At 36.1% G+C, this 18,671-nt stretch overlaps 1 pseudogene; it reads left to right on the forward strand.

Moving 5' to 3' along the window:
- Positions 1-308: 308 nt before the first annotated feature.
- Positions 309-427, forward strand: LOC128690080 (5S ribosomal RNA; annotated as a pseudogene).
- Positions 428-18,671: the final 18,244 nt, after the last annotated feature.

The following is an 18,671-nucleotide window of genomic DNA, read 5'->3' on the forward strand; positions in this document are numbered from 1 at the left end:
GAAAAAGATTTGTAAATTATCGGCCTTGAGAACGTGTTTAGGAACTAGATGTGGAACCACTAGCAGAGGAAGAAGATGGGTGCAAAGAGAGTGAGGCGTTCAATTTTCTTTCCAAATTATGCGCGCATTATAAATTGAAGAGTTAATGCCTGACGTTAAATTCATGATATAATAATAATAATAATAATAATAATAATAATAATAATAATAATAATAATATATTAATGAGAAAATAATGGCTGTATGAACAGGTATAAACTACAGCTTAAACTATACAAATATATTTTAGGATTTAACAAAAACTACCTATCAACGGCCATACCACGTTGAACGCACCGCTTCTCGTCGGATCAGTGAAGTTAAGCCATGTTGGGTTTAGTTGGTACTTGAATGGGTGACCGCCTGGAAACACGAAATGCTGTTGGCATTAAGTCTTTTTTGAAGCCTGGTCTCAGACCGGGCCGCGGGGGCGTTGACCCCCGAAACCCTCTCCAGGTATACTCCAAGTATGCCATAAGTGCACGGAGGCACTGATTTATATTAAGCATCAAATATTCACGTCAGTCGGCCATCCCTCCATGTAATTAACTTTCTGACGAGATCAGCTTCACAAGTCACATCAGTGTCCTTATGTTCTGCAACAGGAGTTTTTTCTTCACTGCTGTTGGCAGTATGCCATTTGGATCTGCCCCTTCAGGAGATTAGCATCCGTACCTTAATTCTTAGGTGTTCAGTAATAACCCACAGGGAGACAGAAACTCCATGTGGGTTATTATTGAGCAATGACAAATGTTCATTGCACTTTCTTTGATTATTCTTAGATATTCTAAACAATGTCTGATTTACAGGGGAGATAAATTACAATGCCTCAGCTTCAACCAATCTACGAGTAATGAGTATCTTCACGGGTCAAGATCCAAATGGCGTAATACCCACACACTTTTATCAGGACAACATTTCGCTCTATGTAGAGTTTTACCAAGTCATCATGACATGACTTCATGAAGCTCTACACAGAATGCAACGTTAACGCAATAAAAGTTTGCCCTGCAACTTATATATTTTCTTCATCATTTCAATAATTCAAGTCAAATACTTCACTACGCTAAAGAAGACAGATTTCACCAAGAAGTATAACTGACGAAAAAAAAAAGATAATCTGCAACGCTCCAAGAATTCTCTGGGAAGACCAGAAAGTGATGGATTCGTCGCTCCAAATTTGCGGGGGGTAAAAAACTTTGGTTTCAGGTGCAATATTAAGGAAACGAGGCACATTTTGTCGAGGGGAAAATCGTGACCGTTCTTGTGTGGCTGAAGGTTCAGAGCCTGGCGAAAGTGTAGGCATCAGCTTGGACCAGATTGGCCTTGTTATGATTTTCCTCCAGAGGACAATATTTGCCGCTTTTCTTAGAAACATTTTTATCTCAACTTTGGACGACGGGCTTAAGGCGATTTTAATCCAGTTAAGAGATAATCCTCAGCATCTTTCAAGAACTTGACGGGTTCATCTTGACAGCACTAGATCAACCAGGCTGTGGTGTTTACGTTGAACTACGTGCTTGCTAACAGTACTAGCCTAATCGAACAGTTCAACCACCAGGAGGCCTAGTCCTGGACGGGTCACGAAGGCGATGACTCTTGATGCCATCAACAATTAACCAACACACGAGCAAGAGTAAAATTTTCCTAGTGGTGATCCCAGTGATCCTAGATGAAGCTTGAGCAAACACTGATCATGAAGCTATAATGAAATGAAAAGGGAATAAAAAACAGGAGGAAGTTTAAAAAAAGGATGAAGTAAAAAAATATAAGAGGGACATATAAATGATGGGGGCAAGAGTAAGCGATAATAATAGTAGTAGTTAATAAGAGGTGAACAACAGAAGCAATAAGAGGGAGAATGGAAGGAGGAAGATGATAGAAGGATCAACAGGAGGAGGGTAAAGTAGGAGGGATAATCAAAGTAAGGTATAATAGAAAGAACAGATACCAGGAGGGGGCAGAGTAGGGAATAACACACGGAGGGAATAATATGAAAGGAAAATAGAGAGAATGAATAACTGGAGAGGACACCAGAAAGTGTTGTAAAGTGTTGGTCATCTACCCGATAGCAAACATCAGCAAATAATAACTTACAATAACACATCAGCTTCGGTAGTTTCATTCTTTAATCCCTAAGAAAACAGTAAAATTAATTGGTAAACAGTTTGTTTAATTGCTTTAACAAGTGAGGCAGGAATGGCACAATACACGGAAAGGGAAGTGAAGGTGGTGGAAGAGAGGGAGATGGAGGAAGAGAAATGACAGAGGAGATGGTGGAGGAGATAGAGATGATGGAGGAAAGACCTATATATAGATTTAGAAGACAATGATGATGACGCAGATGTAGACGGAGGAAGAGAGGAATAAGGTGGGAAGGGAAATGGAGGAGAGGGAGATAGTAACATAGTGTGGAGAAGAAGGGCACTTGGGTACAGCTATAGGGGCTGGGAGTAACAAAGAATAAGGGGCTAACACAAAGAATAATGGACAAACGAAAAAGTAAGAGAATTATACAAGAAATAAAGGGGGTTAGACAACGAGTAAGCGGTGAATACAAGGAGTAACGACGTAACATAACGGAAGGATTATCATAGAATAAAAGGGGCAGAGGGAGAAAGATAGATGAAGTGATTGGAGTGAATGGAAGAGAATGATATTACAGTGAGTGAATAGAGGAGGAAGGAAGGGGAAGAAAATGAGGTGAAAAATTTAAATAAGTTCCTTTGACGTCCCCAAAAGCTCACATCAGAAATACAGAAAATACAAAATGTTAATTAATACAAAATACATGACTCCCATTTTTACATATGCCATTTTACACCTGATTTTCATTTTCTTAATTTACAAACACACACACACACAATCTATATATATATATATATATATATATATATATATATATATATATATATATATATATATATATATATATATATAATAGTTATATATATATATATATATATAAATATATATATATAAATATATATATATAATATATATATATATATATATATATATATATATATATATATATATATATATATATATATATATATATATATATAAAGTTTACTGAGTATGTCAGGTAAAGTGTATGGTAGAGTTATTATTGGAAGAATTAGAGGTAAGACAGAATGTAGGATTGCGGATGAGCAAGGAGGTTTTAGAGTGGGTAGGGGATATGTAGATCAGTTGTTTACATTGAAGCTTATATGTGAACAATATTTAGATAAAGGTAGGGAAGTTTTCATTACATTTATGGATTTTAGAAAATGCATATGATAGAGTGGATAGGGTAGCAATGTGGCAGATGCTCCAAGTATATGGAATACGTAGTAAATTACTGAATGCTGTAAAGAGTTTTTATGAGGATAGTGAGGCTCAGGTTAGGGCGTGTAGAAGAGAGGGAGACTACTTCCCAGTAAAAGTAGGTCTTACACAGGGATGTGTAATGTCACCATGGTTGTTTAATATATTTATAGATGGGGATGTAAAAGTAGTAAATGCTAGGGTGTTCGGGAGAGGGGTGGGATTAAATTATGGGGAATCAAATACAAAATGGGAATTGACACAGTTACTTTTTGCTGATGATACTGTGCTTATGGGAGAGTCTAAAGAAAAATTGCAAAGGTTAGTGGAAGAGTTTGGGAGGGTGTGTATAGGTAGAAAGTTGAAAGTGAACATAGAAAAGAGTAAGGTGATGAGGGTATCAAATGATTTACATAAAGAAAATTTGGATATCACATTGGAGAAAGAGAGTATGGAAGAACTGAATGTTTTCAGATAATTGGGAGTTGACATATCAGCGGATGGGTTTATGAAGGATGGGGTTAACCACAGAATTGATGAAGGAAAAAAGGTGAATGGTGCGTTGAGGTATATATGGAGACTAAAAACGTTTTCTATGGAGGCAAAGAAGGGAATGTATGAAAGTATAGTGGTACCAACTCTCTTATATGGGAGTGAAGCTTGGGTTGTAAATGCTGCAGCGAGGAGACGGTTGGAGGCAGTGGAGATGTCCTGTCTAAGGGCAATGTGTGGTGTAAATATTATGAAGAAAATTCGGAGTGTGGAAATTAGAAGGTGTGGAGTTAATAAAAGTATCAGTCAGAGGGCTGAAGAGGGGTTGTTGAGACGGTTTGGTCATTTATCAAAGTAGAATGACATGGAGAGCGTATAAATCTGTAGGGAAAGGAAGGCGGGGTAGGGGTCGTCCTCGAAAAGGTTGGAGGCGGTAAAGGAGGTTTTGTGGGCAAAGGGGCTTGGACTTCCAGCAAGCGTGCTTGAGCGTGTTAGATAGAAGTGAATGGAGACGAATGGTGTTTGGGACCTGATGAGCTGTTGAAGTGTGAGCAGGGTAATATAGTGAAGGGATTCAGGGAAACCGGTTATTTTTATGTAGCCGAACTCGAGTACTGGAAATGGGAAGTACAATGCCTGCACTTTAAAGGAAGGGTTTGGGATATTGGCAGTTTGGAGAGATATGTTATATATCTTTATATATGCTTCTAAACTGTTGTATCTGGGCGTCTCTGCAAAAACAGTGTTTATGTATGAGGTGAAAGTGTTGAATGATGATGAAAGTATTTTCTTTTTGGGGATTTTCTTTCTTTTTGGGTCACCCTGCCTCGGTGGGAGACGGTTGACTTGTTAAATATAATATAATGTGTGTGTGTGTGTGTGTGTCTGTGTGTGTGTACAGAGAGAGAGAGAGAGAGAGAGAGAGAGAGAGAGACAGAGAGAGAGAGAGAGGTCTATAAAAGTACGGTATATAAAATTAAATAAACGACACACAGTATTTACAAAAATAAAACAACTAACCTTTTTTACAAATATGTAACTCAGATACATTTTACCTGACATGTTTTCAATGACATTTTGACTACATGAATTCGTTTGTGCCAGTGACACTTACTGAAAAAAAAATGAGTGTGTCATATTTGCAAAGCTGCAAATATAACCGCGTATTTACAAGCAAGAACCTCCAGACTCGTCTTATTTACAAACACGAAGCTCCTGACTCGCCTTATTTACAAAGCTAAAACCCCTGTTTCCCCCTTCTTTAGCAACACGAGTAGTGGAAAATATATAGGGTAATTTGCTTGATTGTAAGGCTCACCTTTAATTAAACTTGGGTTCATCTAGGCGCACGCTCATGCAAATACAGAGTCTAGTACGCTTTTATGATTAGATATTTTTTGTGAATAAAGTGTAAGAGAGGGAGGAAAGAGAGAAACAATGCACGGAAAAGCAAGAGGAAGAAGGGATGAATTAGGATTTCAAAACCTACTTATGACTGTTTTGGAGAGAGAGAGAGAGAGAGAGAGAGAGAGAGAGAGAGAGAGAGAGAGAGAGAGAGAGAGAGAGAGAGAGAGAGAGAGAGAGAGAGAGAGAGAGAGAGAGAAAGAGAGAGAGAGAATCTTCACTATCACTTTGTTTTTAGTATGTCAATAGTTTCATAAAAAAAGTTGCTATGCTGCCGAGTACCTGTTCAAGTTCTTCACTATGCCGCAACAGTCACTGTATGAATCAGAGAGCAGCTGTGTGTTATCAAATCTTTACTATATAAATCAGATATTAGTTGCGCATTATCAAATCTGTATGAATCAGAGATCAGCATTGTATTATCGAATCTTTAGTCCGGTTAATGAATCACTGAACACTAAGTAGTAGTGTCTTCAATATTTCACTCATTTCCTTTTTGTAATCAGAAAAAAAAATATTTAAGGTTACTTTCAATTTTGCTGATGGCTTTCTCTCTCTTCCCTCTGACATTACAGCACATTTTCAATCTTAGCTCTGTTTTATATATCTCTCTAGCTAGTATTTATTTTCATATTTAATAAAATATGAACCTTTGATAAGTTCTGTGACTCCGTCCTTACTTATAGAACGTAGTTGTCTCTTTTAACCTTTCTCTTCTATTTTTTTTTTACCGATATGAGTCTGAAGATTATATTTGGTACCACTGAGAACAGCTTCTCAAGGAACTGTATAACAGTTATGCGAATTATATTATCTTCCCAGACTATTTCATTTTTGTCATACTTTATCCGACCTAGGTTAAATATAATCATAATCATATATTTTAAAGGGTTGAACCGGTAATCCAGTGGAAGGCCTTAGTCAAATGATCAAAGCTCCAGTGTGTGGGGGGGAGGAGGGGTGTCACCATATGACTAAAACCCGCGTCAGGAAATACTTCCCTTGTTTCCTGACAAATCTTAACTAACCTAATTGTAAAAATTTAATTTGTTGAGATCATCCTCGCGGCAATTTGTGCTGGGATGCTCGGGTTTATTATCAATGCAAGTATGAACGTTGATAAAGTTGAGTTCAGAGTTTGATGTTTTCGACCACATTTTGTTTCATACTAGAACATTATTTATGAAGAGGTATTTTCCAATCAAGTCAGTTCTATTACTTGTTGACGTAAGGGGAATCTGTCACATAGTAGTCCGTTTATGTGAGTGTCCTTGTGAACTACTTCCGGAGATTTTTCTGTAACAGTATTTGTTACATTCTTTCATGTCTTAAATTAAAATTACCAAACAAAATTATATTCGGGAAGCAGTATACATGTCTGCATATCCCATTCATTTAGCATTGGAGGGAAGTGCATCCTTAAAAAGAAATCAATATACAGTTTGAAAAATTTACCTTAGTCATGCCATATATTTCTGTATATAACCATAACACTGTAAATTTTAACAAAACAGAAATGAAAAGTATATAAGCCAATGTTTCAAAAATAACTGACAGTGTAATTCAATTTACTCAACTCACTGTCCAATTTGAGTCCAGTTACATTATTTCTATGCATCCCAAATCTTCAGGCAACAACGGTGCATATTCAACCCCGCCCCCCTCAATCCTAAGCCGATTTTTACATACTGTTTTCATCAAATTTCTACTTACTTACAAATGTAGATATACGTCTAAACCTTAGGTTAGATTGTCTTCTATTAACAAAAATTAACCAATTATTAAATACCTTAACACCAATAAATGCAATAATACATAAAGGGATGAGGATTTTTGGAGGGTGAACAATGCCTGTACTCTGAACTCTACTTAGAAGCACCTGAATATCATTACAAAAGGTTGGTGAGAGAGTTGCACCTTTTCAGGTTTTTCTTTAATTCCCTTTAGTGAATCTTCCCTTTCTCTTGTTCCACTACTGTTCTATACTACTGTGTTACGTTTTTGTCACTACGAACAAGTCCTTGTAATGTTTTGCTTTACCGCAACTCTTGACTTGTCTGATCCCTCCAAAATCATAGCTTTGTTTTGTTTCACAGCGTTTCGTTTCCTTCTATGTAAATTTTAAAATGGAATATCAGAGTATAAAAGAAAAATCTGAGAGATTCAAATGTAAATGTGTGTGTGTGTGTTCTCCTGTACGTCTTCCTTCTCAAGATACTAAATTCTGCAAAACTACTTTTCTGTCTCGTTTAGGCAATTATTTAATCCATTAATTCCTTCCCTGATGCTTCTTATAACGAGGGAACGCTTCTCAATTTTTACTCTTATGTTTTCAATGATTTTGCTGATCATTAGTTTATGACAGCCAGATTTTAGTTTTCATATTTAGATATTTCTCCTAAGTCATCGCCAGGACACATAATGGTTTATCTTAATTCAATTTTGTTGACCTGAGAAGCCTGTTTCTTTCTTAACGCACTTACATTCTCTTTAATTAAAATATTTTTCTCTTTAGTATGTTCACAATGATGGCGTCTCTTAATGATGTGTGATAAGCATTACAATATTACACATATTTATTAACGGAAATACTATTGTTTTTCTTCCAGGGTTCTGGTCTTCCCAATATAGCGATGAATGTAATTTATTGTATTAAACAAAATATATAAGACACCTTTGTATAACATGCAATCGATTATTTCTTGTTGGACTGTATCTTAGCTTCAAGACAGGGGGTGACATGGACTTGCATCGCATGGGTCAGTAGGCCTGTTGTAGTGCTCCTTCTTTCTTATGCTTATGTTTAAAAAAAAAAAAAATCATAAGTTTCACGCGGCTGCCCCTACATGTTATTATTATAATCAAAAAGAAGCGCTAAGCCGCAAGGGCTTGCCCCTGCACAGTTCTCAGATTTCGACATAAACTAGAAAATACATACTTCCCTTCTATTGCCGAGTGTCATGGCAGAAACATTGTTTCTCTTAAAACTACGCGACTTGGTACGTGTGTTTATTACCATTTATTGTTTCTCTTTCCTGAGGAGTAGACAAAGAAAAACGTCTAAGAAATTCGGTTCATACATAACGTCTTATATCCGTATTAGGGTCCGATGGTGGTATTTTTTCATCAGGATAAATGTCTCCTGACGCCGGTCTCAAGTTATAAAACGATACTCTCAGGTGGCAACTAGAGCAAAGAGGAACCACTAGTTTACCAGTGTCGAGTATCCATGTTAAAAAAAAATGACTACACTAAATCATAAAATACCTCTTGCCATCTCTTCTTCTCATCCTCTTTTTTTTTTTTTATCCCTTCCAACAAGGATGCTTCCTGTGGTCAGAGTCTGCCTTTACATTTTTCTTTTTCCCGAAGACATTCTTCTTCGATTTCACCTCACGCTCACTCTTTCTTGACATTTCCAATCGCACTTTGGCGCTATTGACGTGTACATCGATGGCTCCAATTCCTCTGCTGGGTCGAATACCCTGCTGTCTTACCTGGCTGTGTCTTGTAAGGTCGATAGCCACCCGAAGAAGTATTTTTATTGCGGAGTAATACGACCTTCTCACTATGTTCGACTCTTCTTTTGTTGTAGTTTCCAACTCTCGGGACACGTTACAAGCAATCTAAACTGTCGCCTTGTCTATTCTCCTCGCGTTTACCATCGAGCGATGGCTTTCCCGTATATTCAGCAATCATGAAACAGACATATTCAGCTGGCCAATAGGTATACCAATTTTCCTGGTAATGGATCATCAGATTTCACTACAATTCTCATTATTTATCATTTCTGGCTGGTTTGTAACCGGTCCCCGATTATATTTACTGGAACTAGGATCGAGCCTCCACCAGCCATAAGAACATAAAAAAGAAGGAACACTGCAGCAGGCCTACTGGCCCATGCGAGGCAGGTCCAATTCTCCCACTGGCTTAAGCCAATGCCTTAACCTAGTCAGGTCAGTTACATTCACTTAAGGGAGGAGCACGGCATCTGACCTAGTAGCACAAGCTAGTCAGGTCCCACCCACACCCACTCATGTATTTATCCAAACTTTTCTTTCGAACTACACAACGTCTTAGCTTCTATGTACTCATATATATATATATATATATATATATATATATATATATATATATATATATATATATATATATATATATATATATATATATATATATATATATACATGTCGTGCCGAATAGGCAGAATTTGCGATCTTGGCTTAAATAGCAACGCTCATCTTGCCATATAGGACAAGTGAAAATTTGTGTATGCAATAATTTCGCCAAAATCATTCTGAATCTAACGAAAAAAATATATTTCACTGTTTGTTTAGTATTAAATTACTGTAAACAAATCTAAAATATATTTAGTTGGGTTAGGCTAAAATAAATTGCTCTTGTTATAATAAGGTTAGGTAAGTTTTCTAAGATTCTTTTGGTGGAAATTTAAAATTTTTTACATTAACATTAATGAAAAAAATATATATTTAAACGTATAAAAGAAAATTTCAGAAAGGACTTAATTTTAAATGAATTCTTGCTAATTGACCAGTTTTACATACTCGGCACGACACACACACACACACACACACACACACACACATATATATATATATATATATATATATATATATATATATATATATATATATATATATATATATATATATATAAGCCTTAACAAGGCTTCTTTGTAGTGGACACAAAAACAGGAACACTAAAGTGCAGCAGTCTTCCATATACTTTAGCGAAAACTGACCCACAGTTATCAGGATCCAACGCTGCCATTTGACTGAGCGAAATATTCGACGCTCACGAGGCGCTGATATTTACGGAATTGTTATTAATAATTGCCCTGTGGTGGAAGTGCTTTCTTTGGCCAACCTCTGACGGTAAGTGGTGTGTGTAGCACTTTTTACGAGGTACCTCAAGACTATGATACATCAGTAAAAAAATTGACTTTTGACTGTGCAGTATTAAGATAACCTTTGTTTATGTAAAATAAGCGTTTTGTACGAAGAGGAGGGAGGAGAGTGTGTGTGTGTGTGTGTGTGTGTGTGTGTGTGTGTGTGTGTGTGTGTGTGTGTGTGTGTGTGTGTGTGTGTGTGTGTGTGTGTGTGTGTATGTGTGTGTGCGTGTGTGTGTGTGTACTCACCTATTTATACTCACCTATTTGTGGTTGCAGGGGTCGAGTCACAGCTCCTGGCCCCGCCTCTTCGCTGATTGCTACTAGGTCCTCTCTCTCCCTGCCCCATGAGCTCTATCATACCTCGCCTTAAAACTATGTATGGTTCCCGCCTCCACTACGTCACTTTCTAGGCTATTCCACGGCCTGACTACTCTATGACTGAAGAAATACTTCCTAACATCCCTTTGATTCATCTGAGTCTTCAACTTCCAATTGTGACCTCTTGTGTCTGTGTCCCTTCTCTGGAACATCCCGTCTTTGTCCACCTTGTCTATTCCGCGCAGTATTTTATATATCGTTATCATGTCTCCCCTGACCCTCCTGTCCTCCAGTGTCGTCAGGACGATTTCCCTCAACCTTTCTTCGTAGGACAATCCCCGTAGCTCTGAGACTAATCTTGCTGCAAACCTTTGCACTTTCTCTAATTTCTTGACGTGCTTGACTAGGTGTGGATTCCAAACTGGTGCTGCATACTCCAGTATGGGCCTGACGTAAATGGTATACAGAGTCTTAAACGAATCCTTACTGAGGTATCGGAATGCTATCCGTAGGTTTGCCAGGCGCCCGTATGCTGCAGCAGTTATCTGATTGATGTGCGCCTCAGGAGATATGCTCGGTGTTATACTCACCCCCAGATGTGTGTGTGTGTGTGTGTGTGTGTGTGTGTGTGTGTGTGTGTGTGAGCGCGCGCACACATTCACCTGTGTGCATATCTCTGAAACTAATCATTTCAACTTAAGTTCATTGCTGTTACAAACTGCAAACCGGCAACCCACACATCTCGATGAATAACACTGCAAACCTTAAAAGTAACACCACTGATTAAACCTAATATTATAAATGTCATCAATAAGATAATGCTGTAGCCCAAACAGCATATTATTTTCCTCTCCACTTCTCCGTTCATAAAATCATGCTGCAGTAGTTGCTCTTAACCTCTCTTCAGTAAGCATATCCATTCAAGGGATATACGAACACTAACAGCGTGACTGGTGAGACGGGGCTGTGATTAGCAGAGGCAGAAGTCCAAGTCTCTACCACTCTACGCATAATGATGAGCGAGTTTAGTGCCTCATGAAAAACATCATGTTAAACCCAATACGGCCTCTCCTATACCTGACATAACTATATCTGGTACACATTCCAACTCAGCCCTCGGTAATACCTGAGCCATAATAAATAACCCACCAATGACAGCGACTTTTAAGAAGTCAATTTAAGACTCAAATTATCGAGAATTTGAAAATATCAATAATAACTGAAGAACACAATATTTTTGAACTAGCGTTCAACCAAAGCTATCTTCAACCCAGATGTAACAAATGAAAATCCGAGCTAAAACAGTTAAAAATAAACTGAACTAGTTATGTTATAAATGTTAGGTGGTATCTGGTAACCCAGAGTGTGATGACTACGTGTGCCTATGAGCTGCAGGCAGTAATAATTTGGTTGATCAGACAGTTACCAGGTCTGGCCACAGGCCCGGCTGCAGCAATACAAAAACTCAATAAACAGTCACATGCATGGTTACCTCGTATTGAGGTCATCTAATTGAGTATTCCTGATCTTCCTCAGAATGAGAATGCACTCTAGTGTCTCAGACAAGACAGTACTCAACCAAGCTTGCCATAACAAGGAGTCAAACCCACAATCTACGAATTGTTAGCTCTGTCAGATATAATTTCTATGACTATAAATTCAGCTGAGATCATCACAAGTGGTGGATGAAACTGGTGTGGCGACTACCATCCACGAGAAAAATCACCTATACTTCCATCTTCCATCAGGTAGATGTGTGTGTGTGTGTGTGTGTGTGTGTGTGTGTGTGTGTGTGTGTGTGTGTGTGTGTGTGTGTGTGTGTGTGTGTGTGTGTGTGTGTGTGTGTGTGTGTGTGGGTATGTGTCGTGCCGAATATGTAAAACTGGTCAATTAGCAAGAACTCATTTAAAATTAAGTCCTTTCTAAAATTTTCTCTTATACGTTTAAAGATATATTTTTTCATTAATGTTAATGTAAAAAAATTTAATTTTGCTCCAAAAGAATCTTAGAAAACTTACCTAACCTTATTATAACAAGAAAAATTTATTTTAGCCTAACCCACCTAAATATATTTTGCATTTGTTTACCATAATTTAATACTAAACAAACACAGTGAAATACATTTTTTTCGTTAGGGTCAGAATGATTTTGGCAAAATTATTGCATACACAAATTTTCACTTGTCCTATATGGCAAGATGAGCGTTGCTATTTAAGCCAAGATCGCAAGTTCTGCCTATTCGGCACGACATTATATATATATATATATATATATATATATATATATATATATATATATATATATATATATATATATATATATATATATGCTGCTCGTCGACTAGTACGCCAGAGATGAGAATGAAACTTAGCCTAGAAGCTCCCACAACACCAAATGTCATCAGATGGCGGTAAAACAGCTAGCTCTGCTGGCTGCGTCATCTTTGTAAGATTGGGTGGTCCTGTGGGTTAAGGCATCATGTGGTCCTAGCTTACCATGAGGCAGGCCAGTATAACACGGGTTCGAGTCCTTGGCTAGTGCAGTGTTCTTACTGATCAATACCACTCGTTCATGGTTAAAATTATATATATATATATATATATATATATATATATATATATATATATATATATATATTTGTGTGTGTGTGTGTGTGTGTGTGTGTGTGTGTGTGTGTGTGTGTGTGTGTGTGTGTGTGTGTGTGTGTGTGTGTGTGTAAAACTGGTCAGTTAGCAAGAACTCTTTTAAAATTAAGTCCTTTCTGAAATTTTCTCTTATACGTTTAAAGATATATTTTTTTCATTAATGTTAATGTAAAAATTAATAATTTTGTACTAGAAGAATCTTAGAAAACTTACCTAACCTTATTATAACAAGAGCAATTTATTTTAGCCTAACCCAACTAAATATATTTTAGATTTGTTTACAATAATTTAATACTAAACAAACACAATCAAATATATTTTTTTCGTTAGGTTCAGAATGATTTTGGCGAAATTATTGCATACACAAATTTTCACTTGTCCTATATGGCAAGATGAGCGTTGCTATTTAAGCCAAGATCGCAAGTTCTGCCTATTCGGCACGACATATATATATATATATATATATATATATATATATATATATATATATATATGGGGGTGGTAGGGGAAGTGGAATATTCAAACGGCTTCAGGAAGAAATCCAAATATTCTTCCTTGAAGCCTTTTTATCCACTTCTCCGAGGCTATGGGTCCCACAATTTACACCAGAGGTGGACCCCATAATATATATTCGGCACGACATTATATATATATATATATATATATATATATATATATATATATATATATATATATATATATATATATATATATATATATATATAGGTCGTGCCGAATATGTAAAACTGGTCAATTAGCAAGAACTCATTTAAAATTAAGTCTTTCCTAAAATTTTCTCTTATACGTTTAAAGATATATTTTTTTCATTAATGTTAAAGAAAAAATTTTTAATTTTTCTCCAGAAGAATCTTAGAAAACTTACCTAACCTTTTTATAACAAGAATAATTTATTTTAGCCTAACCCAACTAAATATATTTTAGATTTGTTTACAATAATTTAATACTAAACAAACACAATGAAATATATTTTTTTCGTTAGGTTCAGAATGATTTTGGCGAAAATATTGCATACACATATTTTCGCTTGTCCTATATGGCAAGATGAGTGTTGCTATTTAAGCCAAGATCGCAAGTTCTGCCTATTCGGCACGACATATATATATATGTCGTGCCGAATAGGCAGAACTTGCGATCTTGGCTTAAATAGCAACGCTCATCCTGCCATATAGGACAAGCGAAAATGTGTGTATGCAATAATTTTGCCAAAATCATTCTGAACCTAACGAAAAAAATATATTTCACTGTGTTTGTTTAGTATTAAATTACTGTAAACAAATCTAAAATATATTTAGTTGGGTTAGACTAAAATAAATTGCGCTTGTTATAATATGGTTAGGTAAGTTTTCTAAGTTCCTTTTGGTGCAAAATTATAAATTTCTACATCAACATTAATTAAAAAAGTATATCTTTAAACGTATAAGAGAAAATTTTAGAAAGGACTTAATTTTAAATGAGTTCTTGCTAACTGACCAGTTTTACATATTCGGCACGACATATATATATATATATATATATATATATATATATATATATATATATATATATATATATATATATATATATATATATAATATGCAGAACAACCACTGTGGAAATAGTGAAATTCCAATCGCTTTCGTGACTTCTCACATTATCAAGGAACTATAAAAACAAAAGGTTAACAGGAAGGCATACAAGGACGAGACTACACCTCGCTGTCACCCCTCAACAACACCTGACTTTTTATGATGATATAGGTAGGTAGTCAGTGATCCGTGAAACACAGCTTATATTCTACCCAAAAACTGTCTAGTGTACCTTAAAATCCTCCTATATTTTATTAATTATCAATGAATCTAATTTATATAAGCCAAAAGAAATATTCATATTTTCAAAACTACTTTTCATAAAACATGATTCTATTATATTCCTGTCGACCATGGACTTGCTTGATATAACTTTCTCAGCCTTTTTAAAATCAGTTGGATGGTAAAAATCTCTCATGAATAAACAGAGCATTAGAATCTTGTCCACTTCTAATGCTATATTTATGTTGTTTTAACCTTAATTCAAGACTTTTACCAGTTTGACCGTAATAAACTATCACATATTCGACAAGTAACCTTATAGACATATCCGTCAGCATTTTGGAGGGAATTACCCCACAGAAGTAATTTACCCCCAATTCCCCGACCTGAAGGATAGAGGGACAGGCCGAGTGATGGGTCGAAGGAGAGTGACGGGTCCAGGGACAGGTTGGCGTTTACTCGTAAATTTATTAATAACAATCTCTGGAGAGGACAAATATGCCACTAATTATGCAATGCATTACAGGCAAGTGGTTCCTCTTAGTAGTAAAAAAGAATACTGATTTATGACAAAAATAATAAATATAATGAAAATATAATATATTGAAAATATAATGAAAAATATAATATAATGAAAATATAATAAATATAATGAAAATATAATGAAAAACATAATATAATGAAAATATAATAAATATAATGAAAATAATAATTGTGACGTTACTGAGACAATCGAATCGGTTTGTTAGTATCTCTAACGACCATTCGTTAGAAACACTAACAAGTCAATTCAATTGTCTCAACAACGTCACACTATTAATATATAATATTTATTATATTTTCATTATATTTATTATTTTTGTCATAAATCAATATTTTTTTTTTATTACTAAGAGGAACCACTTGCCTGTAATGCATTGCATAATTAGTGGCATTCTTATATTCCTGCTATTTTACTCATTTTTCTACCCCCACATATCTGCATTATTTGTATTCTCATAGAAATAAAGCATTAAATGGTATAAGTTATATAACACCTACAGAATGAGATGCAATTAGATTCGATCCGAGGAAATGGAAAGTAACTCAAATTCCTTGGATCAAGAGCCCTTTACCAGCATCAAGTCAATCCTTTTCAATGACAAATGAGACGATGACATACCTCACTGCAGAAGCTTGTCTATCCACGATCTAGGGATCCCAGCTAATTACCTCACAAAAGCTTATTCATACGTTACAAACGCACTAATTTATCCATTTAGGAAGTCACTTAATCCTTTGTTTTGCATCGTTGATTAATAGGATTTAAAGCTTCAGCATATACATGCTGAAAGACATGTACATCTCTGGGTGAATATATCCTTTGCGGTGACACACTGTAGACTCCCACAAACACAGTGAAGGGAGCATGGGTTCATATGATAGCTGACTGGATACCTGACTGGTCTTAATTAAAGCCTATCAACTACACAGAGGATCATCAGGATTCACCACCATTCAAGAATATTTCAATCATTAAAACAGGGATTAAGGTGTATATATTCGTGGTGGTTGGTTAATTGCGTTAAAGGTACATCGACTACTCGAATGGTTACAAAGGCTGCACATCATGTTCCCCACCAGTAAAGAATACTTTAATCTCTAAAATAGGAATTAAACTCTCAGTGTATATATACAGAGACACAATCCCCCTCGGTGTATATACCCTTGCCCAGTTAGGCAACCTCAAACTTCCAACATAAATGCAAACACATTTACATTACAGCAGCTTCGTAAGCGTAATAGTATACAGGATGCAAATTTTCTGTTGAATAATAATGAACACAATTTAAAAATACTATTAAAATGAAGAATAAGTCATATTAGAGTGTCAAAAATATTAGCGTGTCACGCATATACCAAATGAGAATATCACAGAAACATTAAAAGTGGGGATTAATAGCTCCGCAAGGTGAGAAACACGAAAACAATCATTAAATGACGCTATGAGTGGATGAGGCAATGCGAGACAGGAAATTGTCTTGTATATGTAAATTTCCCGTGTAAAAAAATAAGGTTGGGATCGAGAGTGCTAAGCGAGCCAAAGTGGTGAAGCCATTACCGCTTAATTTGTAACCGTGAATCCCTGTTCTTTACCCCTTTAATTTCCTTTACCATAACTCCTTAAATCCCTATTGCTTACTCCCTAAATAAACTAAGAGTTCTACGATTATCGAACGGCGGATCGAGCCTCTACCACTCCTTGCGATAAATATAAATCAATGAACTCTTTAATTAACATACACATACTACTAAGTTCTCAGCCTTACGTTTCTCCCTCGGGGTGTTCAAACCAGAGTATATGCTAAAAGAGGTGTGTATCTCTGTGTATATACACAGAGAAGTGTTACATTTCTCAGTGTTTATACACCGAAGTTTGTATGAGAGTATACACGCCAACATGTCTGTATATACAGTGAGGTGTACATACACCGAGAAGTATGCCTCACTGGATATAAACCGAAATGTGAATATCTCTACGCATACACAATATATATATATATATATATATATATATATATATATATATATATATATATATATATATATATATATATATATATATATATATATATAAGAAGAGATACACTGAGAGTTGTATCTCTCAGTGTATTCAGTCCCCAATAGCATCATTCAGCACTCAAAATTATCCCATTTCAATTTTCTCCCAGTCTCTTCTCCAGGATACTGTGGCCTCGTTTTTCCTCCTCTTCTCCAGCGAGACTTAATTTTAGCAGCTTTAGTGAAGACCTGGTCTCGAGCCTCGCCTCGCGCCGCTAACGAAGCCAATCACGCACCACATGCTGAAAAACAACCTGTGGTTCTTGTGTTGTTTTTGCCCTTTTTAACTCCTATTTTTGCTGCTGACATAACAAATTATATTGTATGACTTCAGTTAAAGATATATATATATATATATATATATATATATATATATATATATATATATATATATATATATATATATATATTTTATGTGTATGTGTGTGTGTGTGTGTGTGTGTGTGTGTGTGTGTGTGTGTGTGTGTGTGTGTGTGTGTGTGTGTGTGTGTGTGTGTGTGTGTGTGTGTGTATGTGTGTGTGTGTGTGTGTGTGTTTACATCAAATTTTTTTATTATTATTATTATTAGTAGCAGTAGTAGTGGAAGTAGCAGCAGCAATACTAGTAGTAGTAGTATATTTAAAAGTTGTATTCAACCCGTAGAAGTCGTACACCGTCTGGGGAATGGGAGGCAATCACATGTAATCCAAGGGAAGGATCGGTCTAAATCCTTGGATCGAGTACAATGTCAAAAGATTCCAGGAGCACATCACAGCTTCCCTGAACTTCGCCAAGAGACAAAATAAGAATGATAAGAATTCTCCGACAATATTCCACTTATCTGACTCTTTTGGCATAACAGGACAGAGTTACAAGCCTCACACAAAGGATCCCACTTCATATACTAGCCAGGTAAACTCCATTTCGGCCTTGTCAGGGGAAAGGTAATTCAGAAGCTTTTAAAGCCCGCGGCCCTGCAACCATTTAGATGTGTGAACGAAAGGAGAGAGGAAGGTACAACGAATGAATAAATGAACTGAGAGAGAGAGAGAGAGAGAGAGAGAGAGAGAGAGAGAGATAGATATATAGATAGAGAGAGAGAGAGAGAGAGAGAGAGAGAGAGAGAGAGAGAGAGAGAGAGAGAGAGTGAGAGAGAGAGG

The sequence above is a fragment of the Cherax quadricarinatus genome, chromosome 25 (genome assembly GCF_038502225.1).
Source record: "Cherax quadricarinatus isolate ZL_2023a chromosome 25, ASM3850222v1, whole genome shotgun sequence".
Classification (NCBI taxonomy): Eukaryota; Metazoa; Arthropoda; class Malacostraca; order Decapoda; family Parastacidae; genus Cherax; species Cherax quadricarinatus.